The following is an 11,684-nucleotide window of genomic DNA, read 5'->3' on the forward strand; positions in this document are numbered from 1 at the left end:
CAACTCACCCGGGAGAACGCACGGCGCACCTTAGACTGGTGCAACATCACAGTGTCCTCTGCCGCCGCAGGCCCGCCCCGCACTCCGCGCCCCTCCCTCCCCCTCGGCCTGAGTGAGCCAGAGCCCCCGAATCAGCGGCTCCTTTAAGCCCGTCCTGTTCTGAGCGGAAAAACATACACCCTCCGGCGACCTACACGCAGAGGCGGGGCCAAATTCAAAGCTGAACCCCGGGAGCTATTGGAACAAAGAAGAGAAAGGGAAATCTCTCCCAGCAACCCTCAGGAGCAGCGGATTAAAGCTCCACAATCAACTTGATGCACCCTGAATCTGTGCAATACATGAATAGACAACAAATCATCCCAAATTACGGAGCTGTGTGGATGAAAGGCTCTTGATGCTGCAGCCAGGAGTCAGTGCTGTGCCTCTGAGGTGGGAGAGCCAACTGCAGGACACTGGTCCACAAGAGACCTCCCAGCTCCACATAATATCAAACGGTGAAAATCTCCCAGAGATCTCCATCTCAACACCAGCACCCAGCTTCACTCAACGACCAGCAAGCTACACTGTTGGACATCCTATGCCAAACAACTAGCCAGTCAGGAACACAACCCCACCCATTAGCAGAGAGGCTGCCTAAAATCATAATAAGTCCACAGACACCCCAAAACACACCACCAGACGTGGACCTGCCCACCAGAAAGACAAGATCCAACCTCATCCACCAGAACACAGGCACTAGTCCCCTCCACCAAGACGCCTACGCAACCCACTGAACCAACCTTAGCCACTGGGGACAGAACCAAAAACAACGGGAACTACGAACCTGCAGCCTGCAAAAAGGAGACGCCAAACACAGTAAGATAAGCAAAGTGAGAAGACAGAAAAACACACAGCAGATAAAGGAGCAAGATAAAAACCCACCAGACCTAACAAATGAAGAGGAAATAGGCAGTCTACCTGAAAAAGAATTCAGAATAATGATAGTAAAGATGATCCAAAGTCTTGGAAATAAAATCGAGAAAATGCAAGAAACATTTAACAAGGACCTAGAAGAACTAAAGATGAAACAAACAACGATGAACAATAAATGAAATGAAAAATACTCTAGATGGGATCAATAGCACAATAACAGGGGCAGAAGAACGGATAAGTGACCTGGAAGATAAAATAGTGGAAATAACTACTGCAGAGCAGAATAAAGAAAAAAGAATGAAAAGAACTGAGGACAGTCTCAGAGACCTCTGGGACAACATTAAATGCACCAACATTCGAATTATAGGGGTCCCAGAAGAAGAAGAGAAAAAGAAAGGAACTGAGAAAATATTTGAAGAGATTAGAGTTGAAAACTTCCCTAATATGGGAAAGGAAATAGTTAATCAAGTTTAGGAAGCACAGAGAGTCCCATACAGGATAAATCCAAGGAGAAACACGCCAAGACACATATTAATCAAACTGTCAAAAATTAAATACAAAGAAAACATATTAAAAGCAGCAAGGGAAAAACAACAAATAACACACAAGGGAATCCCCATAAGGTTAACAGCTGATCTCTCAGCAGAAACTCTACAAGCCAGAAGGGACCGGCAGGACATATTTAAAGTGATGAAGGAGAAAAACCTGCAACCAAGATTACTCTACCCAGCAAGGATCACATTCAGATTTGATGGAGAAATTAAAACCTTTACAGACAAGCAAAAGCTGAAAGAGTTCAGCACCACCAAACCAGCTCTACAACAACTGCTAAAGGAACTTCTCTAGGCAAGAAACACAAGAGAAGGAAAAGACCTATAATAACGAACCCAAAACAATTAAGAAAATGGGAATAGGAACATACATATCGATAATTACCTTAAATGTGAATGGACTAAATGCTCCCACCAAATGACACAGATTGGCTGAATGGATACAAAAACAAGACCCTTATATATGCTGTCTACAAGAGACCCACTTCAGACCTAGAGACACATACAGACTGAAAGTAAGGGGATGGAAAAAGATATTTCATGCAAATGGAAACCAAAAGAAAGCTGGAGTAGCAATTCTCATATCAGACAAAATAGACTTTAAAATAAAGACTATTAGAAGAGACAAAGAAGGACACTACATAATGATCAAGGGATCGATCCAAAAAGAAGATATAACAATTGTAAATATTTATGCACCCAACATAGGAGCACCTCAATACATAAGGCAAATACTAACAGCCATAAAAGGGGAAATCGACAGTAACACATTCATAGTAGGGGACTTTAACACCCTACTTTCACCAATGGACAGATCATCCAAAATGAAAATGAATAAGGAAACACAAGCTTTAAATGATACATTAAACAAGATGGACTTAAATGATATTTACAGCACATTCCATCCAAGACAACAGAATACACATTTTTCTCAAGTGCTCATGGAACATCTCCAGGATAGATCATATCTTGGGTCACAAATCAAGCCTTGGTAAATTTAAGAAAATTGAAATTGTATCAAGTATCTTTTCCGACCACAACGCTATGAGACTAGATATCAGTTACAGGAAAAGATCTGTAAAAAATACAAACACATGGAGGCTAAACAATACACTACTTAATAACGAAGTGATCACTGAAGCAATCAAAGAGGAAATCAAAAAATACCTAGAAACAAATGACAATGGAGACACGATGACCCAAAATCTATGGGATGCAGCAAAAACAGTTCTAAGAGGGAAGTTTATAGCAATACAATCCTACCTTAAGAAACAGGAAACATCTCGAATAAACAACTTAACCTTGCATCTAAAGCAATTAGAGAAAGAAGAACAAAAAAACCCCAAAGTTAGCAGAAGAAAAGAAATCATAAAAATCAGATCGGAAATAAAGGAAAAAGAAATAAAGGAAATGATAGCAATGATCAATAAAACTAAAAGCTGGTTCTTTGAGAAGATAAACAAAATTGATAAACCATTAGCCAGACTCATCAAGAAAAAAAGGGAGAAAACTCAAATCAATAGAATTAGAAATGAAAAAGGAGAAGTAACAACTGACACTGCAGAAATACACAGGATCATGAGAGATTACTACAAGCAACTCTATGCCAATAAAATGGACAACCTGGAAGAAATGGACAAATTCTTAGAAATGCACAACCTGCCAAGACTGAACCAGGAAGAAATAGAAAATATGAACAGAGCAATCACAAGCACTGAAATTGAAACTGTGATTAAAAATCTTCCAACAAACAAAAGCCCAGGACCAGATGGCTTCACAGGCGAATTCTATCAAACATTTAGAGAAGAGCAAACACCTATCCTTCTCAAACTCTTACAAAATACAGCAGAGGGAGGAACACTCCCAAACTCCTTCTACGAGGCCACCATCACCTTGATACCAAAATTCAAAGAGAGTCGTGTATCAAAATGTTCACTGCAGCTTTATTTACAATAGCCCGGAGATGGAAACAACCTAAGTGTCCATCATTGGATGAATGGATAAAGAAGACGTGGCACATATATACAAAAGAATATTACTCAGCCATAAAAAGAAATGAAATTGAGCTATTTGTAATGAGGTGGGTAGACCTAGAGTCTGTCATACAGAGTGAAGTAAGTCATAAAGAGAGAGATAAATACCGTGTGCTAACACATATATATGGAATTTAAGAAAAAAAAATGTCATGAAGAACCTAGGGGTAAGACGGGAATAAAGACACAGACCTACTAGAGAATGGACTTGAGGATATGGGGAGGGGGAAGGATGAGCTGGGACAAAGCGAGAGAGTGGCATGGACATATATACACTACCAAACGTAAGGTAGATAGCTAGTGGGAAGCAGCCGCATAGCACAGGGAGATCAGCTGGGTGCTCTGTGACGGCCTGGAGGGGTGGGATAGGGAGGGTGGGAGGGAGGGAGAAGCAAGAGGGAAGAGATATGGGAACATATGTATATATATAACTGATTCATTTTGTTGTAAAGCAGAAACTAACACACCATTGTAAAGCAATTATACTCCAATAAAGATTAAAAAAAAAAGTTTTGCCTTTCACATCTAGCTATTTAAGCCACTTGGTATCTGAAGTTAGTTTGGGGCGTGAGGTGGAGACCTCATTTCTACTTCCCCACTGAGAGAACGCTGTCCCAGAAAATAAGTAAATAAATAAGTAAATAAATAAATAAGCTACAAGGTACAGCACAGGGAATATAGCCAATATTTTATAATAACATTAAATGGAGTATAATCAATAAAAATGTTGAATCACTCTGTTGTCACCCAAAACTTACAGAATATTGTAAATCAACTATGCTTCAATAAAAAGTAGAAAAAAAAGTGGAAATCAACATTCTTGAAGTCAGAATGCTTAGAATCCAGTCCCAGTTCTGCAGTAGCTGTGTGTCCTTAGGCAAATCACCTGGCCTCTCTGAGCACCTGTAAAATGGTGCTAAGCCCTAATACCACGAACCCATAAGGTCTCTCTCAGTAGCATCAGATACCATAAAGGAGGGGCAGCTCCATGGAAAGTCTAAGGTTTACATTAATAAGGGGACAAGCAACAAGAAGACACACTAGGAGTTCAAAATCTCTTGGTTTTGTCCTGAAAAACAACAGCCTTCACAAATTTAACAAATACTGTAGGAAGTAAAACATACATTGCCAAGACATAAAAACAGAAAGGAAAAATCTTGGAACATTGGTGCATGCATATATTATGGTTAAATATATAATGCAGAGAGAAGAATGCTAATCAAATTCATGAATTTATGCTTTAATTTCCAAAGCTAAATATTATGGCTTGATTGAGTACTATCTAGTATGCCTTGATCTCAGGTATTAGCATATGAAAGGCTGACTGCCCTTGGCTCTCTGCCCTCCCAAAGGAACCACTTGTATATTTAAATATGGGGCACATTTATTAGTGGTCATGCACACTGTATAATTAAAGAACAACCTGTTACTTAAATAGTGCACTTAATAGTTAGAAATAGAATCAGACGAAAAACTCATCAACCTCCAAAGCATCCTTCCCGAGTGGGACATTAGCTAGACTCAAGTCAAGACACATACCCAAAAATATATATCAAACCACAAGAACAATATTCTGTTTCTCATAAACAATATTTGTAAGTCAGTTTAATATTTATGTGGTGTTTAGGAAAAGTCTGCCAGAGATCTTAAGCTCTTGATAAAGGACAAAGGGAAAATGTAAAGTTTCTTTGCAGGGCCTAAACAGGGAGGCCAACTTCAAAGGAGGTTTATGTGCTCTATTACAAAACCTGACAATTATTTGCCTCTTGTCTTTCAAGAGACTGATGTTCCGGGATTATCACCTTGAAAACCCAGTGGGAACCTTTGCCACACGTAGCTTGCAGCTATCAACATTCAGACATAGCATAAGTGACCAGGGCATGACAGACAGAGCAGTTTTTATGGGTAGAGCAGGTAGACATGACTCAGTTTTCCCACACCAGAGCCATCAAGAGATGCCAAGAGTCCACAGAAACCTCGACGACTCTGGGTCTTATTTCCAGCTCAGCCTGCTCTTGGCAGATGGAAGGGTCCAGTTCCCTCCTCTCCCCGCAAGTGCCAGGCCCATGCTCAGAGGCAGGTATCTCCCTGTGTACTGACTGACTGATGACAGGGTTGGTACCCAGGCCTTCTCATCACTAAGCCCAGAGGCCTCTCCCACCTGGCCACACTGGCCCAAGTACTTTCAAAGTCATGGGTCAAATGTTTTCCAACTATTCCCTGAAATTTCATGGAAAGGATCCTTTTTGGATGCCTTGGTGTAGCCACACCTCAATCCTCCCTTTTCTTCTAGAACAGGCAGAGAAATAACCAAAACAAAACTAGGTACTTCAGACACAACTGGACTGTTTTCTAGAGCAAGCACTTCTGTTGACAGTATTTATTTCTAAATGTGATCACTGTTCATGCCTTCCAGAGTAATTAAAATAAACTGGCTATCTGAGTGCAGAATTGCTTTATTTTATAAAGCAGGAGGAATGTGTGATTACTCAGGAAATGACATTTTCTCCTTTGTACAGCTGCAGCCCTGGGTTAGAAAAGACCTACTAAGAGGTCTTGCCATTGTCTGGGATGGACTTGCAGCCTGAGAATTCCCTCTGCCATGATATTCAGTTAAGCAACTAATTTCAAAATAAGGGAGAATAAGTAGGATCAAAGCAGGTGTTTGTTCCATTAAGATCCTATGAAGATATACTGTACATGAAAATCGTTCATAGCACTGTTTAAAAATGCAGTTTCCTGATAGAAATAGCAACATCCACAAGGCAAGGACCCAAAAGAGAATCATTTAGTGGTAAAATAACCAGCCACGATGAGAAAAGCCGACTGTCCCTCCTTGGGTCATCACACCACCCCCACTGGCCTCACCCACCAGCCAAGGTCCTCCGCAGGGAACACCTCAAGCTACTGAGCTATACAAGCAAAGGGCCATCTTCATTTTAATTCAGTTACGCATAAAGTAACCCCGGTTGCCCCATCCAGACCCCTGGATGATTCACTGGCCTGCCTGCCCACACTGCTCCCTCGATATCAAGCAATTACAGCTCTGGGGCTCCCCATCCGCCATTTTAAATTAAAAAAGGAAAAATCATCCTTTTTTGAGGGGTTAGTCATTATGTGAAAAGTTGATCCTCTTATTTCATTTTGTTTAAAGAAATAGGTTGAAAAATCACGATGCAAAATTTCTCTATGATAATTATTCTTGCTTTCAAATTCCTTATTCATGTTTGGGGTCAGAGAAGTTAGCAATCTACTGCTCAGTAAGCCCCAGAAAAACAGCAGGGAAACGATACAGACCTTGCCCTCTACTTTTTCTCTCTTCTTTTCTTTTTCTCTCCCAGCCTTGCCAGATTCCTCAGCTATCTATCTATTCTCTTCTCTTTTGGGTTTTGCTTCCACCTGAGAAAGAGCAGAATTCCTTGAAATCTTAAAAATCCTAGCTTCTCCTACTTGCTTACAACCTCCAAATCACTTGGTACCTTTAAGGAAACACTTCCCTAGTTTGCTAGCCACTAACCTCGCCACTGCCACCTCCACAGCCAACATCAGCACAGGCTGCGCGGGTATCTAGGCATCCCTGTTTTAAAATATTTATGACCTGATCACATTTCATGGAGATTTTTTTGGATATTCCCATTTTCAAACCCCTAGCACACGGCTTCATGGTAGTTTGACTTTCAGAGTTGTAAACGATGTCACTATTTACAAGCAGAATTTGAATTTATAGAACGAAGCCGGTAAGTGTTTGCCAGTAACAAAGTGAAATCAGGAAAATAATTAATTAAGTGACTCTACCTATATATCGAGCTCATCTGGTCCCATTATTAAGTAAAAACTCCATTTTTAAAATTCACAGAAGAGTTAAAAGCCACAGTCTCCGCTCTCCCCACACAAGGAGGTCCAGAACATGCCATTCTACAGAAAACGAATTCAAAACCTCAAGAGTTCCTTCCCTCTCTGAACCAATTTGACTACATTCCTCAAAGAAAGAACAGTTTTAGAAACATCAATTTAAACACAATAAAGCCATTTTAACGTAAGTTGTTCTACCAACCATAAAAGCTTTTCCTCAGACTGAGTTGTTCACTTAGTTTTTGTTGACTTTCCTTACTTTGGGGAGTCCTATTTACTTATGGCTCTAGGGGCATTTGTTTATATTTATTTAGGCTTCAGTCACATGTACTACAGCTTTTTAAGTACATAGATGTGGCTTCAGCTTGTATGTTTTACTGCATTTTACAAGAAGGGATTTTCTGGTGTAGCCAGGTATTCTGTGCTCTGAGTCCTGATGCACTCACACACATATCCGAATGCCAGTGCATTCGAAAAATGAAAAACAAAAGTATCCACTAATATAAAATGATACTTGCACCCCAATGTTCATAGCAGCATTACTTACAATAGCCAAGACACGGAAGCAGCCTAAGTGTCCATCGACAGAGGAATGGATAAAGAAGATGCAGTACATATATACAATAGAATACTACTCAGCCACTGAAAAGAATGAAATAATGTCATTCACAGCAACATGGATGGACCTCGAGGTTACCATACTCAGCAAAGTAAGTTAGACAAAGACAAGTCTCATATCACCTATGTGTGGAATCTAAAAAATGATACAAATGAACTTATTTAAAAAACAGAAACAGACTCACAGAGCCAGAATAACAAACTAGAGGTTACCAAAGGGGAAAGAGGAGGGTAGAGGGACAAATTAGAGGTATGGGATTAACAGATGAAAACTCCTAGGTATAAAATAGATAAGCAACGAGGATGTACTGTATAGGACAGCAAATTATACCCATTATCTTGCAATAACCTATGAAGGAATATAATCTGCAAAAATAGTGAATTACTACACTGTAAACATGAAACTAATGCAATATTATAAATTAACTGTACTTCAATTTCTAAAAAAACACTGAAATGATGCAATAGTTAAAATTTTAATATTAAAAAACTCACAAGAACAAACAAAACCCTCAAGTGGATCCTTTGAAAAGCTACCCTTGCAAAGCGGCCCTCAGAATCAGAAAGTGTGAAGCCTCCCAGCAGACCAACTGCTTGGTCTACTAAAGCAGGCTGGTCTCTTGCTTTCCATACCCCCTCCACTGTGCTAATGGAGGCCCACCGGGTCCACTTGCCCAGGAGAGCCTCTGGCTTTGTTCCTTGCTCACTTGCCTCAATCTGTTTCTGAAGTTTAGGTTGATGCTGGGAACTTTCTCGAAGTTTCTGAAGAGGAGTCAAAGAGTGCCTCCTGCCAGGACACCTGTAATGGCTGCCACACGGAGGCCTCAAAATGCCTGGCTTCACACCGAGGCACCCCGTGGGCCTCCCAACCAGCCCTCCCTGCCGGGGTGCTCAGGAAGACGAAGGCCCAGGGGAAACGTCTCTCCAAGAGGTTCACACAGCACGGGGCAAAATGGCTTCCCGCCACTCAAGGCCCATTGCGTCAGAGTGGCCCTCACCTGCAAGGCCCCAGCCCACCGCACTCACCCTGTCCGAAGTCTCCACCGTGAGCAGGGAGCTGAGGGCCAGGGGTTTACGTAAGAGGTGGGCACAGTGAGCCCTCGAAGCTCCTCCGTGGCCTCCGGTCGTCACTGAAGGTGCGGAAGGTCCTGAAATGAGACTCCCAGGATGCAAAGCAGGGGCGTCTCCACTCACACTGTTAGGTGCTGGGGCTCCCGAAGCCTTTTCGCAACCTGAAGTTGGGAAAGCTCCTTCCGCGCCAGGCACTCCGCCCTTCTTCGATCCCCGAATTCCCGTCAAGTAGCGCCGGATGAGGGGTGTGGAGCCGGAAGATGGAGCCCTTTCGGGTCCAATCTGGGCTCCAATGTGGTTAGTTCCACATCTCTCCTAATCAAAAGGGCTGCTGTAGCTGGAGAGGAACCAAAATCTCGGCCATACCGAAGTGTCGAATATTCAGTCCTGTCAGGTGACGCCACTCGCCGTTCACTGCTCGCCTCTCGCTGCTCGCTGCTCTGCAGGGTGGGCTGAGCTGTGCCTGGAACCTCCAGAGATCAAAGGGAGAGCAACTAAAGAATGTTGCACTTCACCTGCCAAAAGCATGGCCATCCAAAGGGCAAGGCAGTTACTTTCACCCTTCCCCATCTGCCCTCGTTTCCTGCCTTTCCCTGGAGAGACACCCACCAGAGCTTTGCACGGTTGCCCTGCATTACATGATCTGATGTCTCAAGTCTGTTTCTGAAGACTCTTTAGGGAAGACAATTCCACAACCTCCCTCAGTCAGTCCCTCCAGAAGCAAATAATCCTTCCTGAGGAAAGATTTAACACTACATGTTTTCTCAAGCTGGCCAATTTTGTGACAAGTGAAAAGGACCTTCAATGAGTTGAAAGATGGGTACCCAACTTTAATTCAGATCCAGCATGCAGTGCACGATGAACAAAGGAAGTGTGAATTTAACACCACTAATATTAAACTTAATTCATAATAGTGACAACTCTTGCCCCTCAGACAAGGAGGATATGCCACAAAAAGTTCTCCAGAACTTTCTATCTCCAGTGCAATGCTTCTGATTTCAAAACTGAATCACTGAAGGGAATTCCCTGGCAGGCCAGTAGTTAGGACCCTGTGCTTTCACCGCCAAGGCCCGGGTTCGATCCCTGGTTAGGGAACAAAGATCCCACAAGCCAAGCAGGGTGCAGCAAAAAAGCCCACAAACAAACAAACAAACAAAAAACTGGATCACTCAATCATTTCACAATGTATACACATATCAAAACATCACGTGGTACACCTTAAATATGTATTTTTAATTTGTCAATCATATCTCATTAAAACTCGGGGAGGTGGGATGCACCACTCTGTGGAGTAGTCTTTTCTCCATGCTAAAATTAAAGATAAAAATCCTAAACGTTCATGGAGTTTAGAAAGAAGCTCCTGAACTCAGTTCCAGGAGGGACTGATTTTGAAACAACATGAGTCCTCCCGAAGTGTATTTTAAGTAGATCATTCTGATTTGTAGCTGTATTACACCTTTCAAGCACTACAAACTCTAATTATTAAGTTTAAAAGCTTCAGCATGGCATGACATCTGCAACAACCAGGAAACAATAGAGCAAAAAGATGTTTAGTGAGGCAGGCATTTAGGTAACACTTCCCAAATGCCAAAGCACAATGTTGCAAGGGGGGCAGAAAAGTCAGGTCCCATCTTCACCAACTTTCATGTTCTTTTTATCCTTAAATAAATGGATTCTTTCAGTGCCAGACTGCATGCAAGTGGGTAATGATAGCATATAGGTATGTAATGCTTGTCATTTGTAGAGCACATCATTAGCATTAATTAACTTTAATTATGCAATTAGTGCTGAGTTGTCAGAGACAACATTCAAAACAGAGGGATTATTAAATGCATTAATCCTAATAACCATCAGCCAGGCTTCCTTGGAAACGAGGCATAACTCGCCCCCCAAAACAGAGAGATTAGCAGTAGCAGAGCAGGAAGACCTTGGGCTTGAGTAGAAATCCTGGCCGGTCCTGGAGAAGATAATTAACATCTCTGAAGCCATGGCAGGCCCAATAATAAATAATACCTGCCTCATAGAGTTGGGAGGATTTGATGGGACGATGCATGCAGAGTGCCTGGCACTGGGCCTAGGAGGAAGGAGGCCCTGGTCAGTGGGGCTGTAATTACCATCAGTATTCACAATAGAATACTCACCAAACCAGGGAGGGCTTCCATCCCCCTGGACACAGCAGGCAGGATTTGAGGAGCTTCCACTGGTCTTGCTTAGAGGCACCACCTTATCTCTGGTCTTTCTCACAGGGGACCAGCTGATATCGGACATTAGGTAAGCACTCCTCTGCAAAGAAAGGACAGCCATGAGTAGCCTCTATAGCAAGCCCCCAAATTCCATGGACGTCTCCAAAGAAATTCCCTGGAAGACAAAAAAAAAAAAGTGATGTAAGGTTTTATCTCTGTGTGACCATCAAACTGCTGGTTCTTTGCTTCGTCCCCAAAGGAGATAAGTATCTCATTTTCACATCACTTAAGGGAAAAGAGAACGCGCTTGCACAAAGCCAACATCAAGTCACTCCTGGCTTGTAAGGACACCCACACACTCGTCCATCTCCAGTTCATTCAGAGGCCATTTTGTGGAGCTGTGGTAATATTTCTACTACATCTGAAATACACTGATCAGTGTGTGATTTGAGGTTCCATTAAAA

At 42.2% G+C, this 11,684-nt stretch overlaps 1 protein-coding gene across 1 annotated transcript in view; it reads right to left on the reverse strand.

Moving 5' to 3' along the window:
* Positions 1-11,392, reverse strand: part of PASD1 (PAS domain containing repressor 1) — a 122,926-nt gene extending 111,534 nt beyond the window's left edge. Inside the window, exons 1-2 of the mRNA XM_073798866.1 lie at positions 11,179-11,392; positions 8,993-9,507 (exon numbers count right to left, since the gene is read on the reverse strand). The gene's annotated coding sequence lies outside the window, so the exon portion shown is untranslated. The remainder of the gene's footprint in view (positions 1-8,992; positions 9,508-11,178) is intronic.
* Between the last annotated feature and the right edge of the window lie 292 nt (positions 11,393-11,684).

The sequence above is a fragment of the Tursiops truncatus genome, chromosome X (assembly GCF_011762595.2).
Source record: "Tursiops truncatus isolate mTurTru1 chromosome X, mTurTru1.mat.Y, whole genome shotgun sequence".
Classification (NCBI taxonomy): domain Eukaryota; kingdom Metazoa; phylum Chordata; class Mammalia; order Artiodactyla; family Delphinidae; genus Tursiops; species Tursiops truncatus.